At 38.5% G+C, this 15,828-nt stretch overlaps 1 protein-coding gene across 2 annotated transcripts in view; it reads right to left on the reverse strand.

The window, feature by feature from the left end:
- The window catches only part of klhdc8b (kelch domain containing 8B), a 117,378-nt gene that overhangs the window by 55,222 nt on the left and 46,328 nt on the right, over nt 1-15,828 (reverse strand). The window lies entirely within an intron of this gene.

Raw genomic sequence — 15,828 nt, forward strand, 5'->3', positions numbered from 1 at the left:
ACTCTGGCATACATTTCTAATAAGTGTAGTAAACTGGGTCTAAACCATCAATCAGTTAATTTTGCCATCCTTTTTCATTTATTTCAGCCCATTTTCTCTACTTCTTGGTTATCTCTCCAAACCATAACACAGCTAAAGAAGAGTGACGGCAAACACATGCATCCTCTGAGACACAAGCCAGCCATTGGATCTTTTCTAAATGCTTCCCCTTAATATGCCACAGCGCAGATGGACACACTTGGAGAAAAGTATCCTCTTCCGTAAGGTAGCAATTATTTTCCTTTCACCCATATAGTAAACAATCTTTTATAGATGTTTACTACATATCGAACTCCTGATGTACTATCTAGTCTCTAGGTTGTAAACTCCAAACCCATTATTTTATTAGTGAGTATTTTATCCTAAAATATAAACTTTTTTTTTTTTTGCAAACTGCAGCAACAGGATTTCTATGATTAAAGCCAAACTCTGATATATAGAGCAAGTAGCATGGCGCAGTCTCAACCAAGGGCAATATCACCAGTACTTCAATAGGCTCTACTTTATATAAGAAGATATCACAGCCAGAGCACTCAATCAAAATAAGGTGATGCAGGTTTGCCACTCAATAACACAATAGGAGATTCTGAAATGCTCTGGGAATTTAAGTTCAGGAACTCAGTAGTATTTTTTGGTGTGTGATTCTTGAGAAACAGTTTTACCTTGTTTCCAGCATCCCCCTACTGAGCATGTTACATCTAAAATCCAATACATCTTTCCTACCCTGCGCCCACACACACTGTGGCACCTCCCAATCCCATCCATTCACTGTGGGATCTATTACTCTGAATTAGGTCCTCAGTTCTGCTTTCTAATCCCTTCTTGTCTCCCAGAAATACATGCACCTTCAGACAATTAGGAAGTGGTGTAAAATAGAGGGAAACATAACAGCATTAGTACATCATTTACATCCAAAACGACATAGTTTTATATATTTATATATAGTTATATCGTTTTCATGACTGTGCTATAGAAATGCTAATGTATTAAAATAAGCACATTTATACAAACCTATGATTTCAATTACTGCCTACACTATTCTTAGAGCTACTGTTACAAAAAATATTCTTCTGACTAGCCAGTATTGAGGAGTCAATATTGATATTGTATTAGCTTTGGTATATAGACAGATGGAGAAAAATATTTGTTATGCCCAACAAATTCACCAAAATCTATGGTCCTAAGCCCCTACCGTCATATACAAAACAAGTACCTGCACATGCAAAAGACTGTGTATGTCTCATGCTAAAGAATCTGGCTGTTGATTTATGTTCTCTTGTATGTTTAGCTGCAATCAGATATATTGTGTTCATTTTATTTTCTTCCCTCTTCTTGTCACTGTCTCTCTCTGACATAAACATGTATACACACATCATCAGCAATCATTGTGCACTCATAATCATCACTATCATGACTGTTGTTCTAATGCTTGCAGAGGAACATTACACTGTGCAAAGCTAGTCCCAGGTGTAATCAGAGCCATCAGGGAAATAAAATAGATACGAAAATCAAATTGTTCAATCGGGTTCATCAGTTGAAGATGCTACCCTTCACAACTTATACATATACACACAAACCCCCATATACACTCAATCAGAATGCGTTATGTTGGTTTCTAAGTTGACTGATATTTCTACAGTTAGTTAAGAAGGCGGCTGTTGTCTGATGTTTTTGGTCACTACAGAGTTAACCCTGAACCGTGACAGGAGAGTGCTGAATGTATAATCTTGTTCTGTCCTTCACCTATTCTGATCAATATCATCTGACATCACTGGTGTTGAGGGTATGTGTCAGATGGCTATTGAGATGTGTGCTAAGTGCTCTGGTTGGGGAGGGTGAGACAACATCGATAAATCTTGAAGGATGGATCTATATGAAAACAGAAGAGGGCTTCTGAAGTACAAAGGAAAGTCCATTGCCAAATGGCACAAGAAACATAACATTAAGGAGCCACATAACAGCTGTCAAATTCATGTCCTATTAATATGGTACCACAGATCGGTGAACAGAAATGTGGTTTATGGATGGATAGTTAAATTAAATAAACTCCAGAAAAAGCTGTTTAGTCAAGAAATCTAAGCTTTATACTAATCTCAGTGCATGGACAAATTCGAGCACAATGCCTCTTAAGCCTATAAACACAAGATTCACAAGAACTAAAGAACACACAGTAGATGTTGTGATTTGACAAGTAGTGATGACATCCAGGGCCAGTGACCAGCATTTATCTGCACATCAAAGTAAACTGGTCATATGACAGAGGTGACTTTGCAGTATTTTCTTTTATAGGAGTAAATCTATATAATCTTTAAAAATCCTAGGGCAGCATGTAAAGTTCTCCCTTATGCACCCATCATCGTAAACATAACTACACTGTACAACAAACACATAACCATTCAAAGCCTCTTGCCACAGACTCTTTCCAAATTATAATTTTTTTTTTTCAATTTCCTGAAAGTCCCTATTAATGTATTCGATTCCTCTCAAGCAGCTCCCACTTTCATTATTTTGCCTTTCCCCTTTTGTCTTTTAAAATGTGGATTTTCGCAGAATATAAATAATAGAATGCGCAAAAGTAAAAAAATTCCAGAAGACACATTTTTTCTTTCCGTGACTTTATTCCAATTATGGCTGCAGTTGCACTCCAAGCTATGGATTAAAATAAGCTCCCAAAGTGTCAAGAAATTTCACATTGACCATTACTCATCTTTTATTGCTGCATGCATGCATAATTACACACACAGGCATACACACTCAAATGCAGAGGCACATGCTCAAACCTACAGAAAAGAGCATAAGAATTTCATTACAAAATATTTAATATAAATTTTAGATAAAATATTTTTATCATTTGTGTATGATAGCAGAAATTCTCTAACCCTAGTTCTACAAAGCCCAGTCACTTACTGCTCATTTTATTTTATTGGCCACGGTCCCACTCTTTTAACCTTTGACCATTTCCTTTCATTTAGCTGTAAATGCCCTTACATCTCCCAAACCTTCAGAGGCCCACAAATATTTTAATTCCTTGGGACAAATGGCTGCATGTGATGAATGCTAGTGAAATCTCATGAGCTACTATACACACCCTCATCTTTCAAGATACTTCCTTTTCCTTGTCTGATAAACCTCTCAAATCCTCATTTCTTCCTCTCCAGAGCAATACATTTCTTCCCAGCACAGTCATTTTCAGATCTTCAACTTTCATCCATTAATTTCTCTCTGTCCTGTCTTTCTCATTTTGAGTCTGCACGGTGAAAGAAGAAAAAAAGATTCTTGTAGAGTATAAAGGGCAAGAACAGTTCAAGCTCATTGGAGAGAGAGGGCAGGACTTAAAATGTCTCTCTATAATATTTTGCTATAACAATTTATAACTCAATAATCAGCAATAATGCCAAACATGGTACTAAATTACATTCCGAATCAAATTTACATTGTTTTTAATCCCACTTTTGCATGTCATGTACATTTGGCTGAGAGTTTGATATCTAATTACATTTACACATACCTTTTTTGCATTATAAGCAGCAGACTTTCTGAATAATAGTGCCAGGCATTTTTGCAGCACTTACTCATACACACAATCCAAATACTAATATATCATTAATTGTACGATTTTCATTTTAAGGTCTTTCTGTTTATCCAGAACGGACATCTCACTATTCAAATGTCTGTGTGCTGTCTTGCACATCATTGCTTTTTAGAGAGAATGAGAGAAGCCCATTAGATTAGATGTTGCAGCATTCATTTTGACTTCATACTGTACGTTTTAACAACTGCACTATTTTATTTTGTCTCTAAAGTGTAATAAAAATACATAGGACATCTGATATGTTGAGCATTACATAATGCTTTTAGAATGTATTCAAACCCCTTATTTTGTTCCATCCTATCTAAAATAAGCAAATTAACATCAATCTGCAAAATCTGCTTCATAATTTTAAACAAATTGTACTTTGTATCAATATTGAAATAATACTATTGATACCTACAGTACTTTAGGATACTCATATTGCAATGATGAAGTTTAATTTATTTGTGGCACATGGCTGCCAAAATTGCTTTGGGCTACTCGTCATGCAGGGGTGTTATTGCAAATGTTTATGTGCCATAATTATTTTACAGCACATGATTAATTAATTATAATGATTAAGTTAGTAATACAGCAGAAATGTACTGGGCATAGAGTTGGAATAATCTATATCCATCTCAACACCGCATGGCAAACAAAAAATAAATAATCTCCATATAAGTTAATAAATTTGAATACCATTATACCATATTGATCTAAAGCCTGTAGTTTATTATAAGTTAAGATTATATATGTGTGCGTGTGTGTGTGTGTGTGTGTGTGTGTGTGTGTGTGTGTGTGTCTGTGTGTCTGTGTGTGTGTGTCCTCAGGTCTGTATGTCAAACACTGGACGATGCTGTAAATTTTAACTGACAGGCTGATGACAAACAGTAGCAGCTTGGGGCTGAATGCATGAACACAAACACAAGCTTACACACATGTTCCCTCTCTCTGTCTCTCTCTCTGTCTCTCTCTCTCTCTCTCTCTCTCTCTCTCTCTCTCTCTCTCTCTCTCTCTTTCTCTCTCACTCACGCTCTCTTTCCAAACACAAAAAGTAAGATTTAAGATTACAGATCATGCACATTTGTCAGAGTGTGTGTGTCTGCAGAAAAGAAAGTGAGACTGAGCACAAAGTAGAGAGAAAGAAGGACAGCCCTGTTTCTTTCCTCTCTGTATGGAAAAGCATGCACTGGCAGAACACTGCTTTTCGTGATGTAAGTAATGCAGTCTGACATGTTTGATTAAGAGAAAAAAGACAGACAGGAAGTGGAATTTAGGGAGGGACAGAAAAGACTAGGAGAGAAAATAAGAGACAAAGAATAAATCAAGGAAAAAGAAAGAAAAAATGAAAGAAAAAAAATGTTAAGAGATAGATGCTGCTCTACTACTCCACAAACATCTGAACTTAACTACTATCATTATCATATGTTTCAATAATCATCTTTCAAATTTGCTTACACACCAGCAGAAAGGACAAGGACAATCAGATGATCAATTTCCAACTAGGCAGCATGCACAACATTGTGATGAAAGTCTCCAGGTTACATATGTAACCAGCGGGGTGACGTCACAACCAGGAAGCATAAATGCACAAGGAGTCAATCCAGTGCTAGCTTCTGAAAAGGAAAGGAAGTGCTGCAGGGATGCAGGCAGTGTGGCATGGAAACGCAGTGTCTTATTCCCTCGGGGAACCATGGTTACATACTGTGTCAAAAATGCTTTTGGAACGAGAGTCCAATCAAGCCAGACTAATCTCTAAAATAAGACTAATCCCTGCCTAGCGTGGACAGGCACAGCTAGGGCGAAGGACTGCAGGGCCAGGAGTGGTCAAGGCTATAGAACCTGACAAAGGCCTGTGAGGTGGACCAGCCCGCAGCGTTGTAAATGTCTTGGAGTCAAAAAATCTAAGCCTTAGAGCCAGCCACACTTCAAGAGGAGTGCACGCTGACCCTGAAAGGAGCGGGAGACCAGAGGACGATTATTCGTTAAGTTGGTTAAGCTTCTTCTGGTCTGGGGCCTGAAAGGGAGGAGGAGAGAATGCCTGGAGAATAACAGGTTGTGGGACGACGAGGGTACCTTAGAAACATACTCTGATCTAGATGAACAGGCCAGTCAGCACCAGCGGGGCATCCAGGAGCACAGCCCTATACCTGTCGGAAAGATCTGACTGTGCTAGTTCCCTAGCACAGTGGAGCTCATGGACTTGCTTACCACCCAAGACATCTCCCACAAATAGCTCCCGCAGCAGATCGCCTGATAGGCCTGCAGCACAGCCAAGGGCTTGGTGGACAGTGCTGGGGCTTTGAGAGACAACGAATAACCCGGGGAGAGATAGCTAGCCAGTGTCTCTTCAACCAAAGGCATTTCTCAGTCCAACTAAATACGAATATAGTGACACCCTAGGACTAACGATGTGGGAAGAATAAGGCCTAGCACACAACCTGGACACTTCGGTGTGCAGGTCTAGGAGGAAAGGCAGGCCCCGGCATAGAGGCAGTGTTGTAGAAAGCCCTAGTCAAGCTTTCTAGGTGGACAAGCCTTCTGCTGTGCTTTTATGCTTCTTGGCCGTGACGTCACCCTATTTGACTAATTACACACGTGATTCAGAGCGTGGAAAACGAGGAAGCGATCCCAAAGCGTTTTTGACTGAAGGGAAACAGATCCTACAAATGCAAAAACGGATGTAAACAAACTGAGATTTTTCAGGTCTCTCTCTCTCTCTCTTGCTTTCTCTCTTTTTCACACACACCGACACACACACAGACACAGACATCACACACAAACATGCAAGAGTCTAAATAGTCTACAAGCCAAACATTCCTACAAACTTTTAATGAAGTTGAGTCAGAGACAGGGAGCACATTTTCACTAGTACCACTCTGTGTGTACAAGACACTGAGATACTGTAATTTGTATATCATCATGAACAACAGACCGAGGCTGATGGCATTTCAAAAGCTCTGTCTCCTTTGCTTTTCAAGGCTGCACACACTCACTATTCTAAGTGCTTTTTGCACACTCTCTGAGTGCTGCTAGTCAAGTCAAGTCAAGTCAAGTTTATTTGTATAGCGCTTTTCACAACAGACATTGTCTCAAAGCAGCTTTACAGAAAACAACAGTGAAGGTGAATGGTGTGCGTTTGTCCCTGATGAGCAAGCCGTGGCAACAGTGGCAAGGAAAAACTCCCTTAGATGATATGAGGAAGAAACCTTGAGAGGAACCAGACTCAAAGGGGAACCCATCCTCATATGGGTGACATCAAGAGTTTGGTCATAAATCTTTCAACAATACAGAACAATTTGTGATCATCATAGATCCAGCATCAGCTTCTCCATGCCAGGGCCTTTAAACACTCGGCATCTACTTCTCCATGATCATCCATAGGTCCATAATCTTCACGAGGTGGGACGTGACTGGAGCTGGCCAAACCTCAGGATGCCTCGGGATGGGGAGAGAAAGAGAAGCAGTGGAGAGGAATTAGCGTAGCTGCTGTTCATGATATTAACAGCACAAGTTGATAATGTGCATGTAATCATATATTCTGGAGCACAAGGTTGTGATGTGATGTGTGTGATGTGTGTTATGTGTAGGCTTTGCTAAAAAGATATGTTTTTAATCTACACTTAAACTGGGAGAGTGTATCTGAACCCCGAACACTGTCAGGAAGACTATTCCAGAGTTTAGGAGCTAAATGTGAAAATGCTCTACCACCTTTAGTGGACTAGAGAGCTGAAGGGGAATGCAGGCTAATCGGAGCTTTGATTAATAAAATTGGTGGCATGCAGGAGGGATCAGGAAACCAGTCAAGCAGTAATAAACAGATGGCTAGAAATCTCTCAGCTAAGGCAAAAATTTAATTTCCCCCAGTAATGGCCCATGTGGACTCCAAGCAAGGGATAAAGAAAAAATAAAATAAAATTTTTATTTGCACTTGGATTTGTTTTTAGTTGGATGTTACACACCATTATCCTTATATTTAGCACCTTTAAGGATTTTTTGGTCTGTCCTCTTTGGGAAACAAGATTACATGCAGAATGCTTTAAAACAAAGGGTCTCTTTAAAAGGAGAAACCATTTTCAAAGATCCAAAGAATTTCTGAAGAACCCTTATTAAGAATGTACTGGAAGTCTGATCGATGATGTTGTGGTCTTGTGTCTGTATTGCCTTTAACACCACGTGAACCCTACATAAGAATGCTGCATTTTAAATTCCCGTGACTATTCCTGTCACTAGGATAAAGCACCTGGGATTGCTTTAAGAATACATGGGAAGCCCATCAAAGTGCAGCAATAAATGATTCTTTATTAAATGTAGAAATGTGTCTGTTACTTTTCACACAATATCATGTAGGTGATTTATTTAAATCAGACTTTTCTGTAGCTAGCACTGCCTGCATGAAAATGACCTTTGAAGCTCTTTTGACAAAGCACAATTCAGGCATGGTCTCTTTTGGCATATTCAAGTGCACTGCTGTGGTCTAATGATAATTGCAAAGAAACTGGACTTTTAACACATCATTCTGTATCCCAATCCAGAAGCATGGCTTTACTGGAAGTCTTTTAGTAAATGTATGGTCTATTTTTCCAGAGAAAGAGACCTTTATTAGCTAAACATTTCGACTGGCTTCTTAATGTGAGGACTGGGAGAGGTCCAACCCTTTTAACAAACTGACAATCACAATCATATATATATATATATATATATATATATATATATATATATATATATATATATATATATATATATATATATATATATATATATACAGTGAGGAAAATAAGTATTTGAACACCCTGCTATTTTGCAAGTTCTCCCACTTAGAAATCATGGAGGGGTCTGAAATTGTCATCGTAGGTGCATGTCCACTGTGAGAGACATAATCTAAAAAAAGACAATCCAGAAATCACAATGTATACAGCTGCAAATAAGTATTTGAACACCTGTCTATCTGCTAGAATTCTGACCCTCAAAGACCTGTTAGTCTGCCTTTAAAATGTCCACCTCCACTACATTTATTATCCTAAATTAGATGGACCTGTTTGAGGTCGTTAGCTGCATAAAGACACCTGTCCACCCCATACAATCAGTAAGAATCCAACTACTAACATGGCCAAGACCAAAGAGCTGTCCAAAGACACTAGAGACAAAATTGTACACCTCCACATTGCTGGAAAGGGCTACAGGGAAATTGCCAAGCAGCTTGGTGAAAAAAGGTCCACTGTTGGAGCAATCATTAGAAAATGGAAGAAGCTAAACATGACTGTCAATCTCCCTCGGACTGGGGCTCCATGCAAGATCTCACCTCGTGGGGTCTCAATGATCCTAAGGAAGGTGAGAAATCAGCCCAGAACTACACGTGAGGAGCTGGTCAATGACCTGAAAAGAGCTGGGACCACCGTTTCCAAGGTAACTGTTGGTAATACACTAAGACGTCATGGTTTGAAATCATGCATGGCACGGAAGGTTCCCCTGCTTAAACCAGCACATGTCCAGGCACGTCTTAAGTTTGCCAATGACCATTTGGATGATCCAGGATCATGAAAGAAAGTCATGTGGTCAGATGAGATCAAAATAGAACTTTTGGGTCATAATTCCACTAAATGTGTTTGGAGGAAGAAGAATGATGAGTACCATCCCAAGAACACCATCCCTACTGTGAAGCATGGGGGTGGTAGCATCATGCTTTGGGGGTGTTTTTCTGCACATGGGACAGGGCGACTGCACTGTATTAAGGAGAGAATGACCGGGGTCATGTATTGCGAGATTTTGGGGAACAACCTCCTTCCCTCAGTTAGAGCTTTGAAGATGGGTCGAGGCTGGGTCTTCCAACATGACAATGACCCGAAGCACACAGCCAGGATAACCAAGGAGTGGCTCTGTAAGAAGCATATCAAGGTTCTGGCGTGGCCTAGCCAGTCTCCAGACCTAAACCCAATAGAGAATCTTTGGAGGGAGCTCAAACTCCGTGTTTCTCAGCGACAGGCCAGAAACCTGACTGATCTAGAGAAGATCTGTGTGGAGGAGTGGGCCAAAATTCCTCCTGCACTGTGTGCAAACCTGGTGAAAAACTACAGGAAATGTTTGACCTCTGTAATTGCAAACAAAGGCTACTGTACCAAATATTAACATTGACTTTCTCAGGTGTTCAAATACTCATTTGCAGCTGAATCATACAAATAAATATTTTAAAAATCATACAATGTTATGTTTAATTATTTGCATATTATTTAGATTTATAGTTCTCTGTAGGTAGTGATACAAAAAACATAGTTTACAAAATAGCAGTTTATATGCTTTTGAGCATGAGAGAACAAACACAACTAATGTCGACCTAATTTAGGAAAAGTCTTTTGATGCTTTTAATGAAGAGAGACTGAGAATTTGAACAGGAAACCAGACACATGGATGAAACACAGATATGTGCTTCAATAACACGCATCTGTGCTTTCCCTATTATAAAAACTACCAGACACCACTGAAGCGCTTACATAAGAGCTTTTCTTATTTAAAAAACTAAAAACAGGCTTAAATAACAGTTAAACCTGAAATGTATGGTTTCTACTGTCAAACCTGATCTTTAACCTTCCACTGATGGTGATAATGCAGTATAGGTGGTCAAGACTACACTATCTTTTCCAGCAGAATGAGTCAGTGGTGTCGAGATGAAAGCTCCAGTGCTCTCTGATATACCTGGCAGCACATTAACACAGTGAAAGGAACTCACAAATGAAAAGGTTAAAGCTATTAAAGTGCCTGCTGAGTGCACTGCTCATTTAGAGCGGCAGAACAGCTTTGTGTCCGAGCACAATGAGTGAGGGCCAGAAGAGGGTTGTAAAAGCAGAGGCTGGAGATGGCACGTTGATATGACAGAGAGAACAGTTGCACTTCTTGCAAGTGTGGTTAATCTGACTTTCAAACAGCCTTTATTTTATCTTGTATTAACAATGAGATACTGTGGCAAGGTATTTTGAATTGCTATGACCAGGGGCATTTGTAAACCTGATTTGGCAATAAACCAAAAGAAGAAAACGGTAAACATATGGTTAAATATTATACTAGACTTGTAAATAAATAGATAACATATTAGCATTCTGTTAATTCCATGGAATTATTTTAGGTTCCACAAAACCAATTATGAGAATGCTGTACTGTAGTGGTTAGGTGAATAAGAAACTATAGTTAATTAAGAATTTATTCTATTCTATTTCATGGTTTCATGGACAGTGCTAGACTCTGTATATGACATGTTTAAGGATAAACTGATTAACACACGCATAATTCCATGGAATTATTTTAGGTTCCACAAAACCAATTATGAGAATGCTGTACTGAAGTGGTTAGGTGAATAAGAAACTATAGTTAATTAAGAATTTATTCTATTCTATTTCATGGTTTCATGGACAGTGCTAGACTCTGTATATAACATGTTAAAGGATAAACTGATTAACACACGCATATGCTGGCAATCCCTATACTTTTACCACAATGTTGGAAGCACACAGTTGTGTCAGATGTCTTCAAACACTGTAGCATTAAGAGTTTCCTTCACTAGATCATAAGTGGCAAAACAGTAAAGCCTCATCATCCAGACAACATGAGTACAAATAAACCTGATAAAACCATAGTCATGCATGGGAATTCACAAGAAAAAATACTAGCCAGACTATTAAGAAGAGGTGGCATATTCGCTCTCCCCTATAAATCACAGTAAAAAGAAAGCGGGTAGTGTTAGTGTTTTCCTCCAGTTGTGGTAAACAAATGGTTGGTAGCTGTTGTGTGAGAGTAAAAAGATGAGATGGTGAAAAGAAATCCCTGATAGGTGAAAACTGCCCTAAATTGTGGAGAAAAATCAAAGAAAAACAAAAGAAAAACAAAAGATCAACCCATGTTTCAAAGTCAGTGCCCCTGTCCACAAATCAAGCTCTATGATCCTTACTAATGCCTCAATAGGTATCAAATGATTTAATATTTTATTAGATTAAATATGTGCAACATGTGCTTCTTATATGATTTTAAATGCTAAACTTAAGCAGCACTAGCAAAACTACAGTGTCACTGTGGCTACTCATTCTGAGTTACTCATTCTGTTACTCATTCTAACAATTGTAGTGCATTATTTTGCACATGCAAGAAATCACGGCTATTTCTATTTTACAATAGTCTCACAATATGGATTCTTTAACGAATTCTTCAAGAATTTTTCGCTTAAGAAGAAGAACATCCTGACAATTTCGCATGAATGAAGGATGGAAGGAATAAAGATATTTGTTAAAGTATGCTGGAATAAGTAGAAAAGTTAAGTAGAACATATCTTTTAAGATAAAATATTAAATGTAAAACACACACACACACACACACACACACACACACACACACACACACACAAACCCACCAATAACGATAAGCAATTTTATGCTTTGCATTTCTTCCCCCTAACTGTACCAAAACTAAACGAAACCATGACTTAAAACCCAAGGTATGTACCAATCCATGAATTTTGAGGTACGTTACGCCCCTAATTGTTTTACACACGCATAATGATGTAAGCATTTTCAAATGTCTCAGTGTGTGTGTGCAATTTTTTGCAGACCCAGAACATGATGCTACCACCACCATACTTGTATGTAGGCAAGACACAATTGTCTTGCTACTCCTCATCAGGGCGTCTCCACACATGCTGGACACCATCTGAGCCAAACAAATCTTTCTTAGTTTTACCAGACCACAGGACATGGTCCAAGTAATTCATGTTTTTGGACAGGTTGTCTTCAGCAAACAGTTTGCGGGACGATGGCCATGCAAACCGACTTGCTGCAGTGTCTGGTGTATGGTGTGAGCACTAACAAGCAGACCTTCCACTTCTGCAACCTCTAAAGCAATGCTGACACCACTCATGAGTATGTTTTTTAAAGCCAGCTTCTGCACGTGACGCACAGCAGGAGGACTCAACTTCTTTGTTCGACCCTTGCATGGCCTGTACCGAAGGAAACCTTACTTGGAAAACCTCTCTATGACTCTGGCCACTGTACTGCAACTGAGTTTCAGGGTGTTACCGAAATTCTTCTAGCCTAGGCCATCTTTGTGGAGAGCAACAATTCTAATTCTCAAATCCTCAGTGAGTTCTTTGCCCTGAGGTGCCATGTTAAACATCCAATGGTCAGTATGAGAGAATTGTACTAAAAGCACCTAATTTTAACAGCTCTAATGTAATATACACAAATTTGTATGGTCCTGTCAAGCAGAAAAAAACATGAATAGGATGAATATGAGATGTGGCTTTGCATGGTTAAATTACATACAGCTATAATCACTTAGGATTTACTTACTTTTGTTGCCAGCTAATTTTAACAATAATGGCTGTATGTTGAGTTATTATCAGAGGACAGTAAATCTGTACTTCTATACAAGCTACACATTGACTACTCTGAAATATATACTTATGTTTAATTTTTATATTATTGTCCCTTAAGAAGATATACTAAAATTGTTCCTGAAATGTGAGGGGTGTACTCACTTTTGTGAGATACTGTAAATTAGATGTAAATTAGTCTCTTAAGAATCAATAGAAATTAAAAAAAAAAGTTCAAGTCTCTTTTTTTAAGAGATCTACTGTTTGGTGCCTTGTGCAGTGAATCCTCGCTTTAAAAAATATCAATTAATAAATTCATGTGAACTCATACAGTAACACTATGTATGTAACACTAGTAACACAGTTTTTATCCATTAAAACTTTCTTTCAGCGTCTCCCATTAGAGGTCACCACAGCGGACCATCCGCATATTTGATTTGGCACATGTTTTCACGCTGGATGCCCTTCCTAACGCAACCCTCCCCATTTATCCGGGCTTGGGACCGGCACTAAGGCTTGTGCAACCCTAATGGCCGGGGTTGGTTCCCTGACCGGGGATCGAACCCGGGCCGCAGCGGTGAGAGCGCCGCATCCTAACCACTAGACCACCGGGGAAGTAAGTTTTTTATCCATTAATGAATAAAAAAGAATGGCTGATTACGGAAAATGTAGATTAGTAAAAAAGTAATGTATTTGATTTTAAAATGTAGTGAAGTTAATGTAAAAGTCACCCCAAATAGAAATACTTTAGTAATTTACTGATACGTGAAAAGCTACTTAAGTACAGTAACAAATTACATTTACTTCGTTACTGTTCACCACTGCTAATAAACCTCAAAACACTTCAATCGATTTCCCTTGCCTAGAAATGGAGACAGAATCTGACCACCACCATGTCTTCTTTGAGATAGTCAAGACAAAAAGTGTTTAGTGAGGTACTATCAAGCCTAATCTTCTTACTCTAAAAAGAAAATCAATGCTATTACATCACTGAAAGCCAAGAAAGTCTCAAAACAAGTAGAAGCTTCCTGGAGGCATTCAAACACAATAAAACAATAAAATAAAGATGCATGCAAGCCAAAAAGCAATCACAAACACAGCCAAATTTCTTCAGAGCTTATAAACACCAATCCTTAAATCTTTATTGCATCGCTTTCAACTAGTCCAAATGGAGTTTGCTGTGACAAAATTACCTGCCATCATCATGTGGCCAAGCGACTCCTGCACAACACACATCCCAAAAACCAATATGTCCACTTACTTAGCAACTGATGTCAAATTACTCAAATAAAAGGGAACAACACAAACTTCTAACTTCCTTTCGACATTTCGCCTGACTGTCTTAAATTCTATTTCACTGGTCACAGACTATTATTAGACTGGAGCAATGCATCACTTAGACTCTTCCTAAGGTTTTGTTATATCTGTGTACAATCGTATTAAAACGGAGGCACAAAAAATACTGGATGGAATACTTTATAAAAACAGTCCACAAAATCATGTTTTGGGTAAATGTTTTTTGACTTTCTTAACAGCTTTCTTTTCTTTATAATAGGTGAGTAAACAAATGTTATGTGCTTTCTCAGTACAATGTGTTACATTTTACTTTCTGTGGTGATCGCACATATATTACAGATGTTAAATTTTGAGATTTACTTTACTTTATTTACATTACTTTAACGTAACAATCTGTTACATGTCAGAGGTAAAATATGTAGCTTTGCTCACGTTAAAAAAGTGAGAAAAGTGAGAAAAATCCCTTTTATTGGCTTTGATGTGATTTTCAAGGCTGGAAGGATATTCTATTAAGAATTAGCATTCAAATGGTACAACAGGAAATACACACAAAACAGTGTTTACAAAACAGTAATAAAAAACAAGGACACAAGGTGATTCCATATCTGCAGTCCTATTACCTCCACCTCACAGTGCTCTAAATCAAACTGTGAGCTTTTAAGTTGCATGTAAGACCTTTAGTGAGTTCAAACACAGTTCAATAACATGCCAACATTCAAGTCTCTATTCCTTTCTTTCTGTTTACCTCAGTCCATTCCATTTCAGTGCATTATACAGTATATAGCTAGACAATGTTTATAAAACAAGGTCATACACTGACCTATAAGAACAACAATTCTAACAGAAACCCACATTCCTACATTCCTAAGGAGTAAGAAGTAGTATGTGTGATTGTTCTTTCTGGATTAAAACGGCTGTTTTCTACTGTATTCATAGCATAGAGTAGCTAACAGTCTCTATCGTGACATAATAACAGACTTGTAATTGGGAAGCCAATAACTGTGCACTGAATGAGTCCCTTTTACACTACATGACCATAGTCGCTTAGCTAATCACTTTTTTGTTGGGTGTAGAAGTGGTCATGCAGAATAGTTGTATATCGTGACTTCCGTAATTTCCGGACTATTAAGCGCACCCAAATATAAGCCGCACCCACTGAATTTGACAAAGATTTTTATCTTTAAGCCTCAGGTGCCTACATTGAACTTTACACAGGCTTTAATGAAAGACAGTGCCTGTTACACGGCTTGTATCTAAAGAGTAGCACCAAGTAGTACCAAGAAAGTTATTGTTCATTGTCTTCCTCCTTCCTTTCACAACAATTTCTCTTGGGAATTTCTCTTTTGGCACCGTCGTGCGTTTAAAAATCACCATCGGTGAAGCTTTTCTCCCGATGCCGTGCAGCTCAGAACACAGGTGAAGTGCGTTTTTTCATGCTCGGTTGTTTTCAGCGTGATGAATGATTCGCATTTCCTGTAGAAAATGTCCGAGTGAGAGGCAGGTCAAATGTCAGAGGAACCTCATCCATATTTATGATGTGGTGCGGCCCGATTCAGTGGGAGCGCGATTTAAT

The sequence above is a fragment of the Silurus aristotelis genome (genome assembly GCF_946808225.1).
Source record: "Silurus aristotelis genome assembly, chromosome: 19".
NCBI classification, from domain to species: Eukaryota; Metazoa; Chordata; class Actinopteri; order Siluriformes; family Siluridae; genus Silurus; species Silurus aristotelis.